Source organism: Mustela putorius, unplaced genomic scaffold (assembly GCF_011764305.1).
Source record: "Mustela putorius furo isolate JIRA1106 unplaced genomic scaffold, ASM1176430v1.1 tig00000083_pilon_pilon_pilon, whole genome shotgun sequence".
Classification (NCBI taxonomy): domain Eukaryota; kingdom Metazoa; phylum Chordata; class Mammalia; order Carnivora; family Mustelidae; genus Mustela; species Mustela putorius.
The window spans coordinates 19,775,229-19,799,970 of NW_025421273.1; the positions used below are offsets into that span (position 1 = coordinate 19,775,229).

At 39.9% G+C, this 24,742-nt stretch overlaps 1 long non-coding RNA gene across 2 annotated transcripts in view; it reads right to left on the minus strand.

Annotated features, from left to right (window-relative positions):
* Positions 1 to 24,742, minus strand: part of LOC106003583 — a 52,314-nt gene that overhangs the window by 14,793 nt on the left and 12,779 nt on the right. For both annotated transcript variants that reach the window (XR_006605431.1, XR_006605427.1), the window contains exon 2: positions 9,487 to 9,603. This is a non-coding gene — a long non-coding RNA (uncharacterized LOC106003583). The remainder of the gene's footprint in view (positions 1 to 9,486; positions 9,604 to 24,742) is intronic.

The following is a 24,742-nucleotide window of genomic DNA, read 5'->3' on the forward strand; positions in this document are numbered from 1 at the left end:
CGGAGAATGTATTTTTGGGACAAGCAAACTCTGAAAACTTTGGAGGCTGTTTTTATAATCCAGCAGTTCATGGTGGTCAGGACCATGGAATAGAAGTGGAGGTGGTAAGACTATATCAGACCGTGGATGTATTTTGGGAGAACCAAAGGATTTGTTAATGGGTTTATTCTAGAAAGTAAGTCAGTCTTTTTCTCTCTTTTTAAGATTTTTTATTTATTTATTTGACAGAGAGAGAGAGTAAGCACAAGCAGGGAGAGTGGCAGGCAGCTGGAGAAGCAGGCTCCCTCCCAGAGCAGGGAGCCTGATGTGGGACTCAATACCAGGACCCTGGGATCATGACCTGAGCCCATGGCAGATTCATAACCAACTGAGTCACTGAAAGTAAAGCTGTCTTAATATTAGGGAATCTTTCATATTTGACTTCTATCTTATTCCTTTCTATCCATGTAGCTGATGTTGTGAGCTAACTTGGGATTTTCTCCAAGACTACCCATCCTCTCTATTTTATTTAATTTTTTTTTTTTTTCAAAGAACCAGAGTGTAAAGATCTGAGACTTGGGTTGGGTTTAGGTATACTGAAATAGAAGAAATAGTTGTCTTTGCCTACTTTTGTCTGAATCCTACCTAGCTTAAGAAACATTGGTGTTCTAATGTGGCCCAGCCTTGCTTTCTAGAGTTCTTTAAATTAGAATATGATCTTATTTGTAGTTATTCCTTGTGCATATTTCCTCTTCAGGAACTTCATTAGGAGGAGTAACAGGAACTTGAGATAGGACTCAGGTATCCCTAGTTCCTCAGACTCACTGCCATAATATTATTGAGATCCACACATTATTCCTAATAGGATGTTATTAATATAACTTATCACATCAATGAATTACAGAATACAAGTCTGTATTCATTTTAACAAATTTTTAAGCTATAAAAAATTCAAAATCTGTTCTTGTTTATTTTGAATTTTAGTAAAAGTGAAGACTATTTTTTAACATGACAAAGGATATTGATCTTGAAATTAATTGACAGAAGGATCCTTAAGTGTAGCATATGAGATAAATTTGTATGAAAGTCAAAGATAAGACAAAAAAAACAAGGTACCCTGTACATTACTTACTATTCTTGTATTCCAAAGAACCAGCCTTTACTGAACTGAGAAACCTGAGTTTTGGGGTGGAATGAGAAAGAAAAGAGACACAAAGGATTGGATCCTGAAGGTAGGTCAAAAGTGGCAGCCAATGCTGCTTATTGGTTTACAGCTCTTTTATATGATTCAAGCACAATACAATCACAGGGGAGTCACCTTAATCATTGCAATTACAATTAAATAGAACAATCAACATAACAAACTACCTGTAAATAAGTTTTCGCCCTATTACACTACATTGTGGCAAAGCAATTAGCTTAAGAGCAAATCTCCTTTTCTAGGCCCTCTCCCTACTATGTGGTTTGCTTGCTTCTGCAAGCTGAGGTTATGGCAGTGTTTTAGAGCTGAACCATCATGGGTAGGGCTGGTCTCTGTCCTGGCCCTACAACTGCAAGGACCCTGTCAGCTTGCTCTCTGGTCACCACACTTGCATAATTTCTGGATAATACAGTAAGACAAAATAAAGAAAAAAGACTTAGACAGGTCTTGTATGCTTTATAAGTGTCTTATAAGTGAAAAGCTTTATTTATTTGGGAAGTATATCGTTATACACTTAGAAAACATACACAAAAAATATTGAATGGGGTCAGGAATGGGCAAAATAGGCAAACGGAATTAAAAGGTATAAACTTCCGGCACAGTTGGGTGGCTCAGTTCATCAAGCATCTGACTCTTGATTTCAGCTCACGTCCTGAGGATGAGCCCTGAATTGGACTTCATGCTCAGTGGGGGGGGGGGGGGGGGTATCTGCTAGAGATTTTCTCTCCCTCTCCCTCTACCCCCACCTCCCCTTGCGCTCTCTCTCTCTCATTTTCTCTTTAAAATAAATAAATAAATAAATATTTTTAAAGATATAAACTTTCAGTTATAATTACGTCATGAAGATAGAAAGTATAGCATAGGGAATATAGTTAATAATATTGTAATAATGTTGTGTGGTGGCAGATGGAGACTATTTACCAGGTGAGCACTGAGTAATGTATAAAATTGTCAAATCACTATGCGATACATCTGAATTAATAAAACATTGTACATCAACTACACTTCAAAAAGATGTTCTTTCAAAAATAAAAATTGTAAAAAATGAATGAAAAACTTTTGAGCTAATAAGATAGTTCAGTAATGTGGCTACAAATATGTATTTTTTTTTAATTTTTTTAAATTTTTTTTAAGATTTTATTTATTTATTTGACAGAGAGAGAGATCACAAGTAGGCAGAGAGGCAGGCAGAGAGAGAGGAAGGGAAGCAGGCTCCCTGCTGAGCAGATAGCCCCAGTGTGGGGCTTGATCCCAGGACCCTGGGATCATGACCTGAGCCAAATACAGAGGCTTTAACCCACTGAGCCACCCAGGTGCCCCAATTTTTTTTAATTTTTTTTTAATTTATTTTCAGCATAACAGTATTCATTATTTTTGCACCACACCCAGTGCTCCATGTAATCTGTGCCCTCTCCAATACCCCCCACCTGGTTCCCCCAACCTCCCACCCCTCACCCCTTCAAAACCCTCAGATTGTTTTTCAGAGTCCATAGTCTCTCATGGTTCACCTCCCCTTCCAATTTCCCTCAACTCCCTTCTCCTCTCCATCTCCCCTTGTCCTCCATGCTATTTGTTATGTTCCACAAATAAGTGAAACCATATGATAATTGACTCTCTCTGCTTGACTTATTTCACTCAGCATAATCTCTTCCAGTCCTGTCCATGTTGCTACAAAAGTTGGGTATTCACCCTTTCTGACGGAGGCATAATACTCCATAGTGTATATGGACCACATCTTCCTTATCCATTCATCTGTTGAAGGGCATCTTGGTTCTTTCCACAGTTTGGCAACTGTGGCCATTGTTGCTATAAACATTGGGGTACAGATGGCCCTGCTTTTCACTACATCTGTATCTTTGGGGTAAATACCCAGTAGTGCAATTGCAAGGATAGGGAAGCTCTATTTTTAATTTCTTGAGGAATCTTCACACTGTTTTCCAAAGAGGCTGCACCAACTTGCATTCCCACCAACAGTGTAAGAGGGTTCCCCTTTCTCCACATCCTCTCCAACACATGTTGTTTCCTGTCTTGTTAATTTTGGCCATTATAAATGGTGTAAGGTGGTATCTCAATGTGGTTTTAATTTGAATCTCCCTGATGGCTAGTCATGATGAGTATTTTTTCATGTGTTTGATAGCCATTTGTATGTCTTCATTGGAAAAGTGTCTGTTCATATCTTCTGCCCATTTTTTTATATGGTTGTCTGTTTTGTGTGTGTTGAGTTTATATTTTTATTTATTTATCTGACAGAGATCACAAGTAGGCAGAGAGGTAGCCAGAGAGAGAGAGGAGGAAGCAGGCTCCCTGCCAAGCAGAGAGCCCGATGTGGGGCTCAACTCCAGGGTGCTGAGATCTTGACCTGAGATGAAGGCAGAGGCTTTAACCCACTGAGCCATCCAGGTGCCCCTACAAATATGTATTTTAAAATAGTTTTCCATATCTATATATCTATCTATCTATATATATATATATATATATATATGATAAGATATAATAAAAGAAGATTCTTTTTACAGTAAAAACATTTTAACTTCCTATGAATAGACTAAAAAGAAACTTTCTAGATTCATATTAAGAGTACTTTTATTCTATGTATAGAACTTATACTATATTGGGAAGCCTGGGTGGCTCAGTTGGTTGGGTGACTGCCTTTGGCTCAGGTCATGATCCCAGCATCATGAGATGGAGTCCCACATCAGGCTCCTTGCTCGGCAGGGAGCCTGCTTCTCCCTCTGCCTCTGCCTACCACTCTGTCTGCCTGTGCGCTCTCTCTCTCTCTAACAAATAAATAAATTTTTTAAAAAATCTTTAAAAAAATAAAAATAAAATAAATAAAATAAAATAAGAACTTATACTATATTGACATAATACTATGTGCAAATTAACACCTTGACTGTAGGAAAATCAAAGGGACAGTATTAGAGGCTTGGAGCTCAGTTGAGAAGTCATTGATATATTCAAGGCAAGAGATGATAAGACTCTGAAGTAGGAGAGTGGCAACTGATCTGGTAAGAGGGAGAAAACTTGGTTGATATTTAAGAGCTAAAATTTGACAGAGGGTGGTAAAGGAGTAAATGAAAGGTGAGGGGAAGAGTTCAGGATAAATCCTAGCTGTATACAAATTAACTGACTAAGCCAGGGAGTATGGGCATAAGAGCAGGAGATGGAAAGGAAAAAATGTTGAGACATGTTGTGTTTAAGTTCCTATGAGACATCAAAGTGAAAATCCAGGCCCCTTAATGTGTGATTCTTGACTTAGAAGAGATTATTTCATTTATTCTCTTGATTTAATAAAAATTTATTGAGATCTTATTCATAGATATAGACTTAAGAGTCATCAGCCTATAGAATTTCAGGAATTAGAGGTGATTACCAAGGAAGAAGGGATTAAATGGGATAAGAAAGGACAAGGGATCACCAACAATTAACATCCAGCAGGAAACAAGGAACCATAAAAGAATATGAGAAGGAATCCCAAGAGGTAAATGGAAGAGCAGGTTGGCATGGTGGAGCAGAAACCAGAGATGACAATGAAGGGACTGATAATTGTACCTAAAGGCAGGGAGAAGTTAAACAACATGAGACTTTGAAAGAGCCTCAAAATCAGAAAACTACAGATGATACTCACTTGATAAATGAGTTGAAAAGTAAAAGAGATAAACAGATGAAGAAAGCAAAAGAAGAAAACTCTTTTGAAATTTGTCCATGAAGAGAAAAGGAAGTTGTGAAACTCTAATATAGGCGGTGAGAGTCAAAAGAAGGTATTTTCTTTTCTTTTTTTAATTGTGTTATGTTAGTCACCATTAAATACATCATTAGTTTTTGATGTAGTGTTCCAAGAATCATTATTTATGTACAACACCTAGTGCTCCATGCAATACGTGCCCTCCTTAATACCCACAACCAGGTTCACTCATCACCCCACCCCCCCACCTCTAAAACCCTCAGTTTTTTTTTCTCGGAGTCCACAGTCTCTCATGGTTCATCTCCCCCTCTGATTTCCCCTAATTCACCTTTCCTTTCCTTTTCCTAATGTCCTCTGTGTTTTTCCTTATGTTCCACAGTAAGTGAAACCATTTGATAATTGGTTCTCTGCTTGACTAATTTCTCTATGAACCAGCAATTGTACTACTGGGTATTTACCCCAAAGATACAGATATAATGAAAAGAAGGGCTATATGTATCCCAGTGTTCATAGCAGCAGTGTTCACAATAGCCAAACTATGGAAAGAGCCAAGATGCCCTTCAGTAGAAGGTATTTTCTAAGACAATTATCCTCATAGTGGTTTTAGGGGAATTCTTGTCCAAAGATCAAGGGAGATTACCTTCTCTCCGCTGTGGCCCCTAATTATAAATATATATATTTTTAAATAAGGCAGTGAGTAAATCACTCAGAACTCATAAAGGCAGGCATACATTATACTGGGTTAATCAGGAAAAATGTCCCTTTATTTCCCATTCAAGAAAACATAAGTAATACCCAAAAGTTGCCCACGCTGGCTTCTCAGACTTAAGTAAATATGTCCTATTATGATATTTTGGGCTACAAGTAACAGAAAACCTCAATTCTACTTGCTTAAATGAAAAATATTTTTATCATCTCACACAAAGGAAGCCCAGTGGTAGAAGAACTCTTGGGTTGGTTAATTCGGACAATAAAAAATCATGGATTTTGGGGGTGCCTGGGTGGTTCTGCCATTAAGTGGCTGCCTTCAGCTCAGGTCATGATACCAGGGTCCTGGGATGGAGCTCCACATAGGGCTCCCTGCCCTGTGGGACATCTGCTTCTCCCTCTGCCACTCCCTCTGCTTGTGTTCCCTCTCTTGCTGTCTGTCAAATAAATAAATAAAATATATATATATATATATATATAATATTTAAATATCTATTTATATATAACATATAAGTATTATATATTATATATAATAAGTATGTAATTATATATAATATAATATATATAAATCTGATATATATATCTACACACACATATATATCAGATTTTACTGGTGCAAGAACCTGGTGGGGGGAACAGTCAAGGTTGGGGGTTGCCTGTGCTGCCCATGCCTAAGAGAGTAAGTTTCATTCAGAGCAGTCACGTTAGCAAGCTCATTTGGCTGGCACACCCAGCTGTGTTCTCAACCACTCTATGAGAAATGAAGATGGTATGCAGATATCTTTCCTGATTTTTGCTTCCATTTCTCAGTCTGTTTACAGTTTGCTCAGAGAAGAAATATTTTATTTGATGAACCTCATCAAATTCCAACACCAATGATGAGTATGTGACAAGATGAAATTCTGGCAATGTAACTGAGACTTCACTTTTCTGAATAAGTGGCATCTAATAGCACAGAGGTGATCAATGGTGAACAAAGATCCTAAACAATTTTTTTAATTAATTTATAACATAGAAAATGGTCTTTCCAGATGCCAAGGCTTAAAAGTGCAGTATCAAAACTTTGTTTTAGTTCTGAAAGTTTAGCTCAAATAGCAAAAGCCAGTCCCCAAAGGATTCTGTACATAACATTAATATCTATAAACCAGTATTCTTCAAACTACAGGCTGGGATTTATTAGCAGAATGTGAAATCAACATATTAAGTTGCAACTAGATTTTTTATTTTTTTAACATTTTTTAAAGATTTTATTTAATTATTTGCGAGAGAGAGAGAGAGAGAAGGAGCCCAAAGGGAGATGGAAAAGCAAGTTCCCTGCTGAGCAGCTACGCACCTCCCCATCCCCCCAACCCCAACATGGGGCTCAATCCCAGGACCTTGAGATCATGACCTGAGCCCAAGGCAGACACTTAAACTGACTAAACCATCCAGGTGCCCCAGTAACTAGATTTTTTAAATGAGAGACCAGAATAGAATAAAACATGAGAGGGCATTTACGTAGACAAGGATAATTATTGTTTTTTGAAATGTTTATTTTGCATGCACACACATGCTTGTGTGTGTATGTTGGGCCTCCGTTTAAAATATATTTCTTACTGCAAGTTGTGTCAAATGCTTGAAAGACACCACCATAAATGATAAATTTGGGAAAATATTGAGGAAGAGTCTGATTGTCCAGCCTCTCAATGGACTAGATAAATGAGCTCCAACTGAGAAAATGCATCAGGTCAGAGGTGACAAGAGTATGAAAGAACTGAAAGAACTGCAGTGGTCCCCTGCTTATCCTTGGTATCACTTTCTATAGTTTGTTAACTAATGGCCAACTGTGACCCAAAGGCAGATGATCCTCCTCCAGACAAAATGGGCAGAAGGTCAATAGTAGCTTAACGCTACATCACAATGCCTACATCATTCACCTCCCTCATCTCATCCTGTGGACCTTTCATCGTCTCACCTCATCACCAGAAGAAGGGTGAGTATAGGACAATAAGATATCTTGAGAGGGAGAGAGAAACCACATTCACACAACTTTTATTATAGTATATTGTTACAAATGCTGTATTTTATTTTTGTTATTAATCTGCTACTGTGCCTGCTTATAAATTAAACTTTATCATAGCTATGTATGTATAGGAAAAAACATGGTATATACAGGGTTCAGTACTATCCATAGTATCAGGCATCCACAGGAAGTCTTGGAACACATCCCCTGTGGATGAGGGGGTATTCCTGTATATCAAAGACGCAGCCTCAGGGTGTTTTGCATCCTGAGCCAGACATTTGGGAGAGGGAAGAGCATTGCCAGGAGGAGGGGCAGCAAATGCAAAGAATAGAAAGTGGGGAAATATAATAACTATTCAGCAGATAAAGAAGATGTTCATCTAGCTGAAGCCAAGTTAGACTGAATGGAAAGCTAAGCCAAATTGGATGTTCCTATAGTCAGAGAATTGTTCTTGATGGTCAGTGGAGTGTCATGGAATATTTTTGCTCTGGTGACTGACATGAAGATAACAGGATGACCTGGAAGAGAAAGGAACTGAAGGTAAGAAGAATTTTTTTTAAATCTCGTGAATAGGTAGGCCCAAGGGATTACATAATATGTGTAGCAAAATTACAAATATGATTATTCCAGGGTGAAAGACTTAAAGTTCTCAGGGATGGTGAAAAGGGCACCTGGGTGGCTCAGTCAGTTAAGTGGTGAATTCTTGATTTCAGCTCAAGCCATGATCTCAGGATCCTGGGATAGAGCCCCGTGTCTGCTTCAACACCCCCTGGGGCATTCAGCCGGGAGTCTGCTTCAGGATTCTCTCTCTCCTTCTGCCCCTCCCCCTGCTTGCTCTTTCTCTCTCTCTCTCATAAATAAATTTTTTAAATAAAAATTTCTCAGGAATGAGGTACACAGAAAGGACAAAAGAAAAGAGTTCTAGGATGAAAGTCTCTTTCTCTTGGCCATTGCAAATAAGTCTACTTGTTAACATTGGTGGAATAACTAGTATTGTTAATATCATAAATGTTTCATGCTCCTATTACACCTCAAAGTGCTTTCACAACCACTAGTCCTTTGATTTTCACAATCACCTTAAGAGGCAATGAGGGGATATACCACTATCTCTGTTTTAAAGGTGGTGACACTGTATCCCAAAGAGCCTTGTGACTTCCTAAAACCACACAGTTAGTGATGAGACTAACTCATCAGGCCTTCTCGCTCTTAGCCCAGGATTCTCTGTATGACAGGTCATACCTCACAGACCAAAACATTCTCAAATAATGACCCATCGATCTATTGATTAAGATTATTCCAAGAATTGAAATGGCCTAATATTTCAAGGAGAAAGCCCATGCAAAAGGCCACTGTGGCTTGGTGTAAGTTTATTTAATAAATATTTTTCTTATTTGGAGGTTTTAATTTTAAGTATGTGGTCTACTCTTTTTGTATGATTATTTGCTCAAAAAAAATTTAGTCAGCAACACACCTCATAAAAATTTAATATGTTTCAGAGCCCTTTTTACTGTTTAAAAAAGCACAAATCAGGCATTCTTGAATTTTGAATGTGGCGCCCCTGTAATTGGGCTCTCTTTCTGAGGAAGGCCCTTCCAAACCTCATAGTGAAATTGCACTTTTTAAAAGAAAACAACATTTGAACAGAGAGTTGTCTCAGACTGGTCCTCCACTCACCAAGAATCTGAACATCAACCTCTCAGATATGTCATGACTGCTCCATTCACCTGCATATTTCTTTCTTAAATCTTGAAAAAGCCCTGCTCTCAAGTCTTGCCCTGGCTTCCAGAGATATGGAGAGGGAAGATGATGACTCAGCAGCCAAAGAGCCCTGAGTTTGGATGGCAGCTCTGGCTCTCCATGGACGGATAGCTTTGACCAAGTTAACTCATCTCTCTGGCCTCATTTTCTTACCTGTATCATAAAGTGGTGATATTTCACATCACAGGGTTATGCATGGTTGAAAGAGAGCAGATTGGGAAACACTGAGCCTGAAGTGGGCCTCATGGAATATTCACCACCTAAGAGCCTCTGAAAGACAAGGTTTGTAAGAGAACAATCACTGGATTCAATAAGTTACTTAGAGAATCAGCACTTGGCCCTCCCAGCCTTGCTCTTTTATCAGGCCAAAAGATTTATACACGTGGGCTCTTACCTGGTCATAGTCTATAACCATGGAGCAAAGAATTGATAAAGTTTATTCAAAGTTGGAAAGCAACAGCCCTGACTTCTTCAATTCCTTCAATCAAAAAAATATTTATTAAACATTTACTATGTGCCAGCCAATGTTTGGGGCATTGAGAGTATAGAAATAAAGATGGGAAAGATTCTTCTATTGGGGCTTACTCTCTACTGAAGAATACAGGCAATAGGTAGACAAGCAAATAAACAAGAAGCAATAACTGATCAAGATTAGTATAACATAGAAGATTAAGATAAGGTGGCCTGAAAGAATGTTGGGAGAAAGTCAAAGAAGTCCTTTCCAAGGAAGTGACATTTAATCTGAGAGCCAGATTAAATATTAGAACACTTAATCTGATTCGAGTGGCCTGCTCATGCGAGAATCAAAAGAAAGAACAAAAACTCTACAGTGTAAATCAACTTGGGGTTCTCATGGAAGAGAAGGAACACCAGTATGGCTGGCATGAACAAGTGCAGCTGGCATTGTAGGATGATGAGAGGTTGACCAGAGATGAATGTGAGGAAGGAAGAAACCAGATTATTCAGTACCTTATAGTCCAGGGAAAGAGGCAAGATTTTGTTCTAGGAGGAATTGAGACCATCAGTGGTTATTAAACAAGGAAGCATCATGACGTAAGGTTGTTTAAAGTTCACTTAGTCTGCTCTTTGGAGAGAAAAACTCCAGACTAAGACAAGAACAGGACATCTTGTTGAAGGTATTACAGAGGTCTAGAAAGGAGAAGGTGGTCATCAGACTATGTAGCTCATGGTGGAGATGGAGAGAACATAGAATATATTCTGGAGAGCTGAGAAAATCTGGGGGGTCAGTACCATAAAGAGAGAACCAACCTAGAATGTTGGCTTAGTCAAGTGGGTGAATTATGGTACTGTTCACTGATAAGAAAAAGATGGGGAAGGAGTGAGTGGAGGGAAGAAGAGAGGAAGAAATTTAAATGTTCTTCTTTGGCTTTATGAAAAGACTAGACCTCAGAACAGAAGTAAAGACTAGTCTGTCCTTGGAGGAGCCTTCATATTTCCATTCCTAGGGCTCTGTGTAATGCTATACACAGCCTTATTACTTCATATGGACCAAGGTATGACATATGGACCAAAGAGCACAACTTTGAAATTCCTGATCTGTTGCTTTATCCACAAGCCCTTAATTTCGTCCCACTTTAATTTTCTATCTTATAAAATTGAAATAAAAAAGACTTATTTTGCCTACTCCATGGAATGCTGTATCAAAATTAGACATATATGAAAAAATATTTTGAAACTATAAGGCACAGGACAAACATAAGTTTTAAGGAAAGAATTAGGATCCCATGTTAGAAGGTAAGCTTTCTATGGATAGGGATTCTGTCTGTCTCAATCATAATCTCCAGCACCTAAAACGAAGGTACACAATAAATATATGTTGAATGAATGAATAATAACAGATTCTTCTAGAATGTAGGACTAGTGGGCATTAACACCAATGATCCCCATAACATTACACTATAGTTTTTCTACACATCTGTTTCAGAGGACTACCAAAGTTCAGCATACAGTAGGTGTGCAATGGACACCTAGCAAATCTGATTCTCAGCAAATGAGACTGTGAATGGCCAGCAGCCAACTCACAAGCAATGTGTCTCACTGGACAGCCACACCAATCAATGCCCTTGGACATCTCCTGCCTTAAGGGCCTCTCAAACCTGAGTGCTCATGCAAAGCAAAATGTGCCAAAGACAAAAGGGAACACAGGAAACTATGGGATCACCATGGCACCTCCTATCGAGTGCTACTTTCACTAGAAAAGTGGGTGGGAAACTGAGGATAAAAAATATCCCAACTCTTAGGTCTCAGCTGTTCCCAGTTCATGGTTATATTGAGTTTTCAAAAGGTATTTGTTGCATGAAAGAACAAATAAATTCATGCATACATATGAAGACACTTAGGGATACTCTAAAATAGAATTCCTTTTTTTATTTTAAGATTTTATTTATTTATTTATTTATTTGAGAGAAGAGACAGCAAGTGTGGGGGAAGAACAGAGTGAGAGGGTCAAGCAGACTCCCCACTGAGTGCAGAGCCCAACACAGAGCTCAATCCCACGAGCTCAAGATGAGGATCTGAGCTGAAATCAAGAGTCAGACGCTCAACCAACTGAGCCACCCAGGCACCCCCAGAGTTCCTATTTTTCAGAAGACAAACAGGATTCTTAAGAATTTCAAGGTTGAAATGGATCATGCCCAGCTATGATCCCTAGATTTCAATGGTTAAAGGAGCATGAACCTTCTCTGCACTTTGAGTGGCACTGATGTATATGAAACGGGATAAAAAATGGAAGGTCCCAAATGCAGGTGCTACCTCACGGCTGCAGTTGGCTCACCATCTCTCCAAACACCATCTCCAGTCCCTTAACTTTAGGAAATTTAGAGAATTCGCCTTCCAAAATGTCAGTTCTTTAACTCAGCACACAACATGGTGGGAGAAAAGCGAGTCATCCTTCCAGACTCCAAGCTTAGTCTGCTTGTCTGGAGCTCCACACATCTCTGAGCTGGCTTCCTCATGTTAATACAGAGAACCTTATCTTCTGTGTCATAGTGATATTATAATTATATAGGAAAATTCCTTGTGTCTTGGAGATACATACTAGAATATGTTGGGTTGATATGCCATTATTTCTGTCTTTAAAATAATTAGGCTGGGAGCGGTATCTGGATGGCTCAGATAGTTGAGTGACTGACTCTTGGTTCTGGCTCAGGTCATGATCTCAGGGTCATGGGTTTGAGCCCAGAGTGGAGCTCCACACTCAGCAGGGAATCTGCTCAGGGACTGTTGCCCTCTGCCCCTCCCTCAACTCGTGCATGTGCACATACACACATTCTCTCTCTCTCTCTCTAAAATAATCTTTTATAAAATTTGGCAGGGGAAAAAAAAGAAAGTAAAAGTGGAAAATTGATCATTACTGCTAATCCAGATAAAGGAAATATGAATGTGTATTTTATTATTTCTAGGTTTATAATATTTGAAATTTTTGATGATAAAAATAAAAAATCAAAATGTCAAGAAAAAGGAAAGCTATCTGGGAAGGTCACTGAAAGGATTAAATGCACACTCTGTGCTCAGTAACTATTCCACTAACTTGTGAGCTCACACATAGGCATAAACTCTTAGCATCTTCTCCTTTGAGAATGTACAGAAACTCCTACTTTGGGGCAACATGATCAAACATATAACTTAATGCTGCTTCAAAGCCTCGTGTGGTAGTTTTGTGTCTAAGATCTCTTGGGCACAAAGACTGATGCCATTCATGTTGATGGGCCACTGAGTGTTTTCTATTGACTCTTTCTGGAAGGAGGGAGGAGGTAGAGAGAAGAGCTGCATCTCTGAAGTGACTCTTTTACACACACGTGATGAAAGCATGAACTTGGACAAGGTTTCTGAGCTGCACGACAAATTGCTGTGTTGTCACCGATGATGGTCTAAGGGTTGAGTGAGAGCTGGTGCATGAAGGGGCTAACAGGAACAGCATGTGGTCAGAGTGCGTAGTGCTAACTGCCTCCTGCTCCCTCCCCTCAAGGAGAAACAAAGAATGAGCAAAGGGCTTTTGGGCAGTGACTTATTCAAGAGTTTGGATTTAGGCTGTGGGTGATTATTGTATATTGACCTTTCGTTAGTGTCAATTTTTTTGCTTTTTTTGGTTTTTTGTTTTTTTTGGTTTTTTGTTTTTTTTTTCTAATGAATGTATATTATGCTTTGAGGAGAAAATGGGAAATGACAAGAAAAACTTATTGCAACAAGAAGCTACTTTTACAATACATCTTAGAAGCTGGAACAATTCGAGCCTGAACTGACATCTCACTTGGCAAGCAGAGCAGGTCTTAAGGTTCTCCTCATTGTACATCAGAGAAACTGAGTCATCAACTGGCCAGAAGGTGGGAAAATCTGACCTAGCCCTACACAGTGGGTATAGGTGGAATGCAGGGGCTGTTCCCAGAGACAGGAAGGACAGGACAAAATATGCTTATTCCAGAGACAGGAAGGACAGGACAAAAACAGAGTGCATCTCCTTTCCATTGCTCCAGCCTGGAAGTGGCAAAGTCATGGCAAGGAGAACATTCCAACAACACGGATGTGAGCAGGATGACATTTCAAGTGCACAGAGCAGCTGATTAATTAGGACAGGAGATCAAGTATCAACAGTCTTCTGAAGGCCCAGAGCAGAGCAGCGAGGCCTCCCTGGGATTTGTGAGTGTTCTGAAACAGGCCTACAATAAATAAGACCCAGGAGGAAGGCCCTAGAGGGCTGAGATGCTGCTTCTCAGAGAGGCCGGGCAGAGGGGACTTTTCATTGTGGGCCTGTGGGATAGGCGATGCCCATATATGGATGTTCAGTTGACATTCCAAGTCTGCTTTCTGTAGAGGAAGAGCGCTCCTGACGGGTGTGTGTTCCTGCAGCCCTGTGCATGTGCCGAGAGCCCCAAGGGCGAGGCTTCCACTAGAGCTGTCAGAAAGAGTTGACCGGGACCCAAAGAAATGTCCTTATCCCAGAACCCAGAGATGAACCCAGGTAAGGAGCATGTAACCTCCTGCACCGTGTTTGAGCCTCACAGGGGCACACGCTCATGCATTCCCTCTCTAATGCTGGCAGCAAATATCCACATAGCATAACTGCATGCCAGAAGCCATGCGAGGCCCTGGGCAATTGAATATTGCAACTAATCCCCATGCAATCATTTGTTCATTCACTCATTCATTCATCAAGCAGACATCCCAGAGCGCTGTTCACACACTAAGTTCTAGAGTTGCAGCAGTAAGCAAGACAGACCTCATCCCTGACCTCACTGATAGCCTCATGGGTAAAGGGCATGCTGGGGTCAGATGGCCTCCGTTTAAAGCCCATGCACAGATCATTTGGCCTCCCTGAGGCTCTGTTTCTTCAACTGTAAAATGGGTATTATCCCACCTCCTCTACAGAATTGCTATGAGGTTCGGAAGTCAAAGATTGGAAAGCTGCCTCCAGTACTCACAGGTAGGTGAACATTCTATGGAGAGAGGGGCTCTTGCAAATTCACCCTAGGCTATTTACCTACAGACAAAGAAGGCACCAAAAAGCTATATCGAGTTACTGGCTCATAAATGGGGAAAAAGGGAATTTCATAAAGAGACCACTGTGAATGCAGTGACTTATTGAGTGTAGAAGGCTGTTGGGGTAGGGCAGAAATCATTTCCACTTATATTTGAAGAGCATTCTGTGGTTTACAAAGGCGTTTTTGTAAAGCATAGAGCACCTCGAAGAGGGTTAGCCTGGCTCAGGTGTGTATGTCCCAGAGCAGAAGCTGCTTACCTGGTTTGCCCACACTAGAGGCAAGAAACTGAACTCTGTTACTTAGTTACGAACTTCATAATGGATAGAATTTGAGAATTCCCTGACAATGATGGAATCCAGACTATAGAAAAAAACGAACTAAATGCAGATCTCTACAAAGGTATATATAAGTTGGTACTTCCCCTACAAACGCTGTTCTCTAGTTCTCACACTTCTCAGACACCACCACGTGCCCAGGTAGCAATTTTCAGTGATTGAAATAAGGAAAGAAGGGGGAAAAGAAGGGATATCTGGGGGATAAGTTCATTCAAATCTGCTGGGATGGACAGATTTTATTTAACAAAGCTTTCTTGGAGGTTCTGCCACTTACCCCCTACTCCAAGTTGAGAGTCCCTGCAGGACAGAGTGGGGTTGGCATGAGCCCTGTCTCTCTGATGGGATCCTGTCCAGTAGCTGTACCTTTTTGGCCACCTGGATACTGCATCAGTCCCTGGTCCTCTCACGGCCCTATGATGATCAGAGTTTAGCCCAACCTGCATAGGAACAGACATTTCCTCACTGTGGGACTGAATGCTTGATTGATAAGTATTCCCAGTCTGTTTACCTACAACTGTTTGTTTTTCTCAGGCTTATTTTTAAAGTTCTTACTGTTGCTTTCTAATGGTGACAGCACAGCTCCCTGTAATGCCAAAACTTGGGAACACCTGTTGTGTTCCTAGAGACACACTACAAAGGGGCCCACTGCAGATGTCTGTAGCTGAGGGTGATATCAATCTGTCCCTGTGGTGTAGTGGTGGGAACATGATGTGAATAGCCCTGATTTTTAGCATGAGCAGAAAGTTCTGTCTCACTGTGCATACATCAACAACTCTGTGTTATTTTCTGTACTGCAAAAACAAACAAACAAATGAACAAGAGACTACAGAAAGACTTCAAAGGTAACACGATGTCAATAAAAACGTATCTATGAATAAACACTCTCAATGTGAATGGCTAAATGTGCCCATAAAATAACACAGGGTTGCAGAATGGATAAAACAACAGGACCCATCCATATGTTGTCTACAAGAGACCCTTTTTGAATCTAAAGATACACCCAGACTGAAAGTGAAGGGATGGAGAAGCATCTTTCATGCCAATGGGCCTCAAAAGAAGGCCAGGGTAGCGATTCTCATATCAGACAGATTAGATTTTAAACTAAAGGCTATAGTCAGAGATACAGAAGGACACTACATAATTCTTAAAGGGACTATCCACCAAGATGATCTAACTATTGTAAATATCTATGCCCCCAATACGGGAGCAGCCAATTACATAAGAAATCTGTTAATCAAGATAAAGAGTCATATTGGTATGAATACATTAATAGTAGGAGATCTTAACACACCTCTTGCAGAAATAGACAGATCATTGAAGCAGAAAATCAATAAAGAAACAAGAGCATTGAATGACACATTGGACCAGATGGACCTCATAGATATATACAGAACATTCCACCCTAAAACAACAGAATACTCATTCTTCTCAAGTGCACATGGAACCTTCTCAAGAATAGACCACATACTGGGTCACAAATCAGGACTCAACTGATACCAAAAGACCGAGATTATTCCCTGCATATTCTCAGATCACAATGCTTTGAAACCCAGCAATTGCACTATTGGGTATTTACCCTAAAGATACAAATGTAGTGATCCAAAGGGACACATGCACCCGAATGTTTATAGCAGCAATGTCCACAATAGCCAAACTATGGAAAGAACCTAGATGTCCATCAACAGATGAATGGATCAAGAAGATGTGGTATATATACACAATGGAATACTATGCAGCCATCAAAAGAAATGGAGCTTAATCAATAGGAAAAGTTCGGAAGGAACTCCTACACCTGGAAGCTAAAGACCACCTTGCTTAAGAATGCTTAGATCAACCAGGAGATCAAAGAAGAACTGAAACAATTCATGGAAACCAATGAGAATTAAGACACTTCGGTCCAAAACCTATGGGATACAGCAAAGGCGGTCCTAAGGGGGAAATACATAGCCATCCAAGCCTAGCTCAAAAAAAAAGAAAAATCCAAAACACACAAGCTGTCTCAACACCTTAAAGAACTGGAGAATCAACAACAAATCAAACCAATTCCACACATAAGAAGGGAAATAATCAAGATTAGAGCTGAGATCAATGAGGTAGAAACCAGAAATACAGTAGAACTTATCAATGAAACTAGAAGCTGGTTTTTAGAAAGAATCAATAGGATCGATAAACCATTGGTCACACTAATCCAAGAGAAAAGAGAGAAAGCCCAAATTAATAAAATTATGAATGAAAAGGGAGAGATCACAGCTAACACCAAGGAAGTAGAAACAATCATCAGAAGTTATTATCAACAGTTATATGCTAATAAGATAAGCAACCTAGATGAAATGGATGCATTCCTGAAAAACTATAAACTCCCAAAATTGAACCAGGAAGAAATTGACAACCTGAATAGACCAATATCTAGTACCAAGATTGAAACAGTGATCAAAAATTTCCCAAAAAACAAGAGCCCAGAACCTGATGGATTCCCTGGAAAATTCTACCAAACTTTCAAAGAAGATGTAACACCTATTCTCCTGAAGCTGTTTCAAAAAATTGAAGCAGAAGGAAAATTTCCAGACTCTTTCTATGAAGCCAGTATTACCCTGATCCCCAAACCAGGCAAAGACCCTACCAAAAAGGAGAATTTCAGACCAATACCACTGATTAATATGGATGCTAAGATTCTCAACAAGATCCTAGAAAACAGGATCCAACAGCACATTAAAAATATTATCCACCATGACCAGGTGGGATTCATCCCTGGGCAACAAGGATGGTTCAACATTCGCAAATCAATCAATGTGATAGAACAAATTAATAAGAGAAGAGAGAAGAGCCACATGGTCTTCTCAATTGATGCAGAAAAAGCATTTGACAAAATCCAGCATCCGTTCCTGATTAAAACACTTCAAAGTATAGGGATAGAGGAAACATTCCTGAACTTCATACAACCTATCTATGAAAGACCCACAGCAAATATCATCCTCAATGGGAAAAAGCTTGCAGCCTTCTTGTTGAGATCAGGAACATGACAAGGATGCCCACTCTCACCACTCTTGTTCAACATAGTATTAGAAGTCCTAGCAACAGCAATCAGACAACAAAGAGAAATAAAAGGTATCCAAATTAGCAATGAAGAAGTCAAACTCTCTCTCCTCGTGGATGACATGATTCTTTATATGGAAAACCCAAAAAACTCCACCCCAAACTACTAGAACTCATACAACAATTCAGCAACATGACAGGATACAAAGTCAATGTACAGAAATCAGTGGCTTTCTTACAGAAAGGGAAATTAGAGAATCGATTCCATTTACTATAGCACCAAGAACCATAAGATGCCTGGGAATAAACCTAACCAAAGAGGTAAAGGATCTGTACTCGAGGAACTACAGAACACTCATGAAAGAAATTGAAGAAGACATAAAAAGATGGAAGACCTTTCCATGCTCTCGGGTCAGAAGAATAAACATTGTTAAAATGTCTATACTGCCTAGAGCAATCTATACTTTTAATGCCATTCCGATCAAAATTCCACCAGTATTTTTCAAAGAGCTGGAGCAAATAATCCAAAAATTTGTATGGAATCAGAAGAGACCCCGAATCGCTAAGGAAATGTTGAAAAACAAAAATAAAACTGGGGGCATCACGTTACCTGATTTCAAGCTTTACTACAGAGCTGTGATCACCAAGACAGCATGGTACTGGCATAAAAACAGACACATAGACGAGTGGAACAGAGTAGAGAGCCCAGATATGGACCCTCAATTCTATGGTCAAATAATCTTCGACAAAACAGGAAAAAATATACAGTGGAAAAAAGACAGTCTTCAATAAATGGTGCTGGGAAAACTGGACAGCTATATGTAGAAGAATGAAACTCGACCATTCTCTTACACTGTACACAAAGATAAACTCAAAATGGATAAAAGACCTCAACGTGAGACAGGAATCCATCAGAATCCTAGAGGAGAACATAGGCAGTTATCTCTTCAATATCAGCCACAGCAACTTCTTTCAAGATATATCTCCAAAGGCAAAGGAAACAAAAGCGAAAATGAACTTTTGGTACTTCATCAAGATCAAAAGCTTCTGCACAGCAAAGGAAACTGTCGACAAAACAAAGAGGCAACCCACGGAATGGGAGAAGATATTTGCAAATAACAGTACAGACAAAAGGTTGCTATCCAGGATCTATAAAGAACTCCTCAAACTCAACACACACAAAACAGACAACCATATAAAAAAATGGGCAGAAGATATGAACAGACACTTCTCCAATGAAGACATACAAATGACTATCAGACACATGAAAAAATGTTCATCATCACTAGCCATCAGGGAGATTCAAATTAAAACCGCATGAGATACCACCTTACACCAGTTAGAATGTCCAAAATTAGCAGGACAGGAAACAACATGTGTTGGAGCGGATGTGGAGAAAGGGGAACCCTCTTCCACTGTTGGTGGGAATGCAAGTTGGTGCAGCCACTTTGGAGAACAGTGTGGAGATTCCTCAAGAAATTAAAAATAGAGCTTCCCCATGACCCTGCAATTGCACTACTGGGTATTTATCACAAAGATACATATGTAGTGAAAAGCAGGGCCATCTGTACCCCAATGTATATAGCAACAATGGCCACGGTCGCCAAACTGTGGAAAGAACCAAGATGCCCTTCAACAGATGAATGGATAAGGAAGATGTGGTCCATATACACTATGGAGTATTATGCCTCCGTCAGAAAGGGTGAATACCCAACTTTTGTAGCAACATGGACAGGACTGGAAGAGATTATGCTGAGTGAAATAAGTCAAGCAGAGAGAGTCAATTATCATATGGTTTGACTTATTTGTGGAGCATAACAAATAGCATGGAGGACATGGGGAGTTAGGAGAAGGGAGTTGAGGGAAATTGGAAGGGGAGGTGAACCATGAGAGACCATAGACTCTGAAAAACAATATGAGGGGTTTGAAGGGGCGGGGGGTGGGAGGTTGGGGGAACCAGGTGGTGGGTATTAGGGAGGGCACGGATTGCATGGAGCACTGGGTGTGGTGCAAAAACAATGAATACTGTTACGCTGAAAATAAATTTAAAAAAAAAAAAACAGGACCACACTCTCTTTCTGAGGCAGCCTGTGGCTTTCTTGCTGACCATTTTCAGCTTGTTCATGTATTGACTACCCCATCACAGACAGTACCACGTTTAAGCATCAAAACAACACTGTCATGGTCAGAACACATAAAGCCCTATCAGTTTAAAACAAACACACAAACAAAAAAGGGACAGAATTAGGTGGTCTTGTCCCTTCATCTCCTCTATTTCCAAGCTTTCTAAGTCAATTACTTAGCATCTTTTTGGTAAGCTGTCATAAAACCTCTCTCACTCTCCATCTCTTTTTCTGTCTGTAATCTAGATGCTCATGTCATTTCTTCCATGCATTCTGTTTTCCCTTTGACTCTGGCTACAACTTGATGCAGAAATTAGCTTCTGTTTGATAGGAGTTTACATTCTGCATAAAATGTCTGCATTTTCTGAATGTTGGCACAGCTCCCTGCCATATTTCCTAAGAAATCCAGTCACAGCAAGAAGCTCATGACTTTCTAGTGATTGAATCTAAAGATTGGTCAAATCCTGGGAAGGAGGCTGGATCTTGCAAGACATAACAGAATGCCACTAAAAAGCCCATATTCCCCAAATGTTCCATTAAGGGTTCACTTTCAGCCTTTCCCTCCCCACACAACCTTACTGACCTCTCTGCACCCTCAGTTTCTCTCCCCAATACCTTCCATCCTCAGGAGACAGGGACCTACCTGTTCCTTCTTCCTGAGGGCATCTCTGCTCCAGCCATCTTTCCCAGGCCTCGATAAAATGTTTCTCCAAACACAGTCCTTTCTCAAAGGGAGAGTCAAGGATACGTCTCTCCTCCTCTACAAGAATGGGAAGAGCCGGGACGCCTGGGTGGCTCAGTTGGTTAAGCCTTTGGCTCAGGTCATGATCCCAGCGTCCTGGGATCAAGTCCCACATCGGGCTCCTTGCTTGGCAGGGAGCCTGCTTCTCCTTCTCCCTCTGCCTCTGCCTGCCACTCTGTCTGCCTGTGCTTGCTCTTGCTTCTCTCTCTATGACAAATAAATAAATAAAATCTTTAAAAAAAAAAAAAAAAAGAATGGGAAGAGCCATAACATGTCCTTCCTCACCCCAGGTTCTGATGAAGGCCATATGAAGGCAAGGATGCAGACATTTTCTACAGAACATAAGGTCCTATCGAACATAGTGCATTAAGAGAGTGGTAGCAGCAGTGTGACACTAGAGATGGGAGGACTAGTACTGTGTTTTCCACATATTTTCTGCCACAATGAATAATAGGAAATGTATTTTATATCTAGACCTATTACACACACACACATACACACATAGACACATAACTGAAACCAAGGTCTCACAAAACACTATCCCCTTATTATGTGTAGTCTAAGTTTTTACTCTTTCTCTCCCATTGCTTTTTTACATGCTAGTGGTACCCACAAAATTCCTTTCAAAACCCACCAGTGAGGGGTGCCTGAGTGGCTTAATAGGTTAAGCATCTCATTCTTGGCTAGGGTAGTGATCTCAGAGTCATGAAATCAACCCTGAGATCAAGCCTCACATCTGGTTCCATTCTCAGTGTGGAATCTGTTTGAGTTTCTCTCTCATGCTCTCCCTGTGCCCCCTCCCCATACTCACACATGCTTTCTTTCTCTCTTTCTCTTTCTCTCTCAATAAATAAATACAATCATAAAAAAAAAAACACCAATGAGTCACCAACCTTACAAGAACCCTGATGTAGTCCTACTCTCATTCTAAAAAGAAGAAGAAACCAAGGCCCACTCATCTTTTTAAACATTTACTGCCAATCTACATACTCACAGTGTGCTAAATTTGGGTAGTGACAAGTTCATGGTGCCCTCAGGGATTTCATGGTCTAGCAAAGGGGTATAAAAAGACAAGTCTGTACAACGACTAGCCCATGTTTACACCATTCCAGGACAAAGACTAAAATTAATACTACACATAGTTCCTATTGTTGTTGTTGTTTTAATTTCTTGCCTATAGTTTTTATAAATAGTAAAACTTTATTTTAATTGTATTTTTAAATGTTTCCATTTGCAAGCACAGTTGATTAAAAAAAAAAAAAAACTTTCCTATAAATGTTCATGACTTCTCTGTGTATGTTAATCTGCTTCTGCTAGAGCCTGAAGTCAAAACAAACTAGCAGCATAAGAAGGAAGGATAGGATTTCAGAAGCCAAAGAATACAAATTCCTACTTTCTTATAGCATTTTATCACTTGACATCCTCTTCCATTAACATCAATTATTTTATTTCAATCTTCACAACAACCCCATGGTGTTGGTACTACCGTTTATGAATAGAAAGCAGAGGCACAGGCTGTGACTGACCCGGGGTCACTCAATCAGCAAGTGGCAGGAATGATAAACCCTTGATGGATTGTAATGGGAAGTAAGGAGGTAGGGTAGGTTAGGACTGGATTAGAGGAGGCCTGCATTTCTCTTGAGGCAACATTTATGAAAGGCTGCAATCCCTTATAAATTTGGGAAATTTCAAGTCACTATAACGACCATCTATCCCTTTCAATATATCATCAATGGTCCTCATAAATTTTGCTATATCATCACTTTCCTGTCATAGACTTCTATTTCAGGGTAAATGCCAGAAAATGGTGTTGCAAGGCCACCCCCAGCTCCAGATCTCTGCAAGAGCCTCCAAGACATAAGCCAAACATTCATTGTCTCCACACCCCTCCTCCCAACATGGCACTGACTCATATTCTCCACTCCCAGAGCGGGTTTCCTTCTCTAAACTGTTTATTTATTTTCAGAAATTCTCACAAGGCTAATGACAAAAAAACTGACATTTGTCTAAAGAGCTCAGACTGGGAGAAAATGCACAGCCCCTGAAGGGACAGTTGTGTGAACTTGAGAGTGGGGATTTTAAACCCCCGTTGCAAGTCAGAGCAAGAGGTCACTGTAAGAACCAGACAGAAGACAAGTTCAGCTGCAGTTGATCTATTCAAGGCCTAGATCTTGCAGAGTAAATATAAATAAATGAAATATATACTTCCATTTGTTGAAGAGAAGAGTTCTTTTGCCTAATTTCCTCTGTCTGTCATTAACACACACACACACAAATTCACACATAAATAGTACACATAGAATTTGAGATCCAGTTCATCAAGAATCGTTTATGAGTTTATAAAGTAGTTTATAAAGGATGCCTCAGACACATTAACCTGTAAATTGCCTTCCATGTAGAGGAGGTAGGTCCAAACTTACTATTATAGTATTAAATTCAAGATTATAATCATTGTTGAAATGCCATTGATGGGAAAGAAGGCTGAAAAGGCAGGCAAAAGCCAAATCAGAAAATATCTTATGTGGCACAGTGAGGAAATAATCCTGTAGGAAATAAGCAACCACCAAATAATTGTAAGTAATGGTGGTTATGTGACCCTATTTTCATTACAAAAGACAATCCTGGATGCAAAGGGAGTATGAGTGGGAAGAAAGCAAGACTAGGAGCAGGTTGGCCAATTGGGCAGCTAGTATGATAACTACAACGATAAATTATGATTGTCCAGGAATGGTGAGAGAAGACATATCTTATGAGTGAGGCACCGACTGCCCTCTGTTCTAGACTGTATCTTCAAGGACCTTTGCATATCCATCAGCCTTGGAAGAGAGTACCTCTCTCCAGAGCAAAGGGAAGGTTTTGTGATAGTAGAAAAGAAGAAGATAGAACAGGCATGGTTACCGCCCATTATAAAATGTTTGGGTTCCCTGAGTTCAAAGTTCCTCTCAGGCAACACAGCTCACTGTATGCAGGTGTCTTCTGGCTCTCATTGCATTATCCTGTGGTGTCAGGGGAATGACACAAAAATGCTTACACTCTGACCCTGGTTATTGCTGTGAGCAATAAATTGTCCTTTGTCTTTGACCTATGAGACCATGTCTTTCACCAGCATTCATGAAACTGGTGGGCTTGACTGTTCACCTACAATTAGGGAACAATATCCGGCCCTTTGCAATTCTTGATACTAGAATATAATTATTACAGCAGGAATTAAGAGAAAGGAATGGATAGGAAATAAATTTAAGTGGTTTTTGGCAGTGAGAGAAGAACAAATTTCTGATTTGAAATAAATGCTTTCTCCCTCTTCTATACACTCCCTCCTTTCCAAGAACACGTCTGTGAATCTATTCAATTCCTTTTCTTTTATGGTGCTGAAAGAGGTATGAATCAGGGGGAAATCTGAGAGGTACAAACAATTATGGTATTGATTTATATAAAAAACAGTCCAGAGTAGATCACAAAACACCAAAAGAGAAGATTACAAGATCCTTAAATTTGGGGATACTAGCAGGCTGGGTTTGAAGACTTTTAGAGCTTTTCAGGGGGGAAAAAAAAAAGAAAGGAGCTACTCAGGTATAGTTAAGATAGATAATAAATAGGAGGAGAGAGAGAGAGAAACAAACGAGAAGAACAGATAATCAAGGTTTGCTGTGTAAAATGAGTGTGATCTTCCTTTAGTTC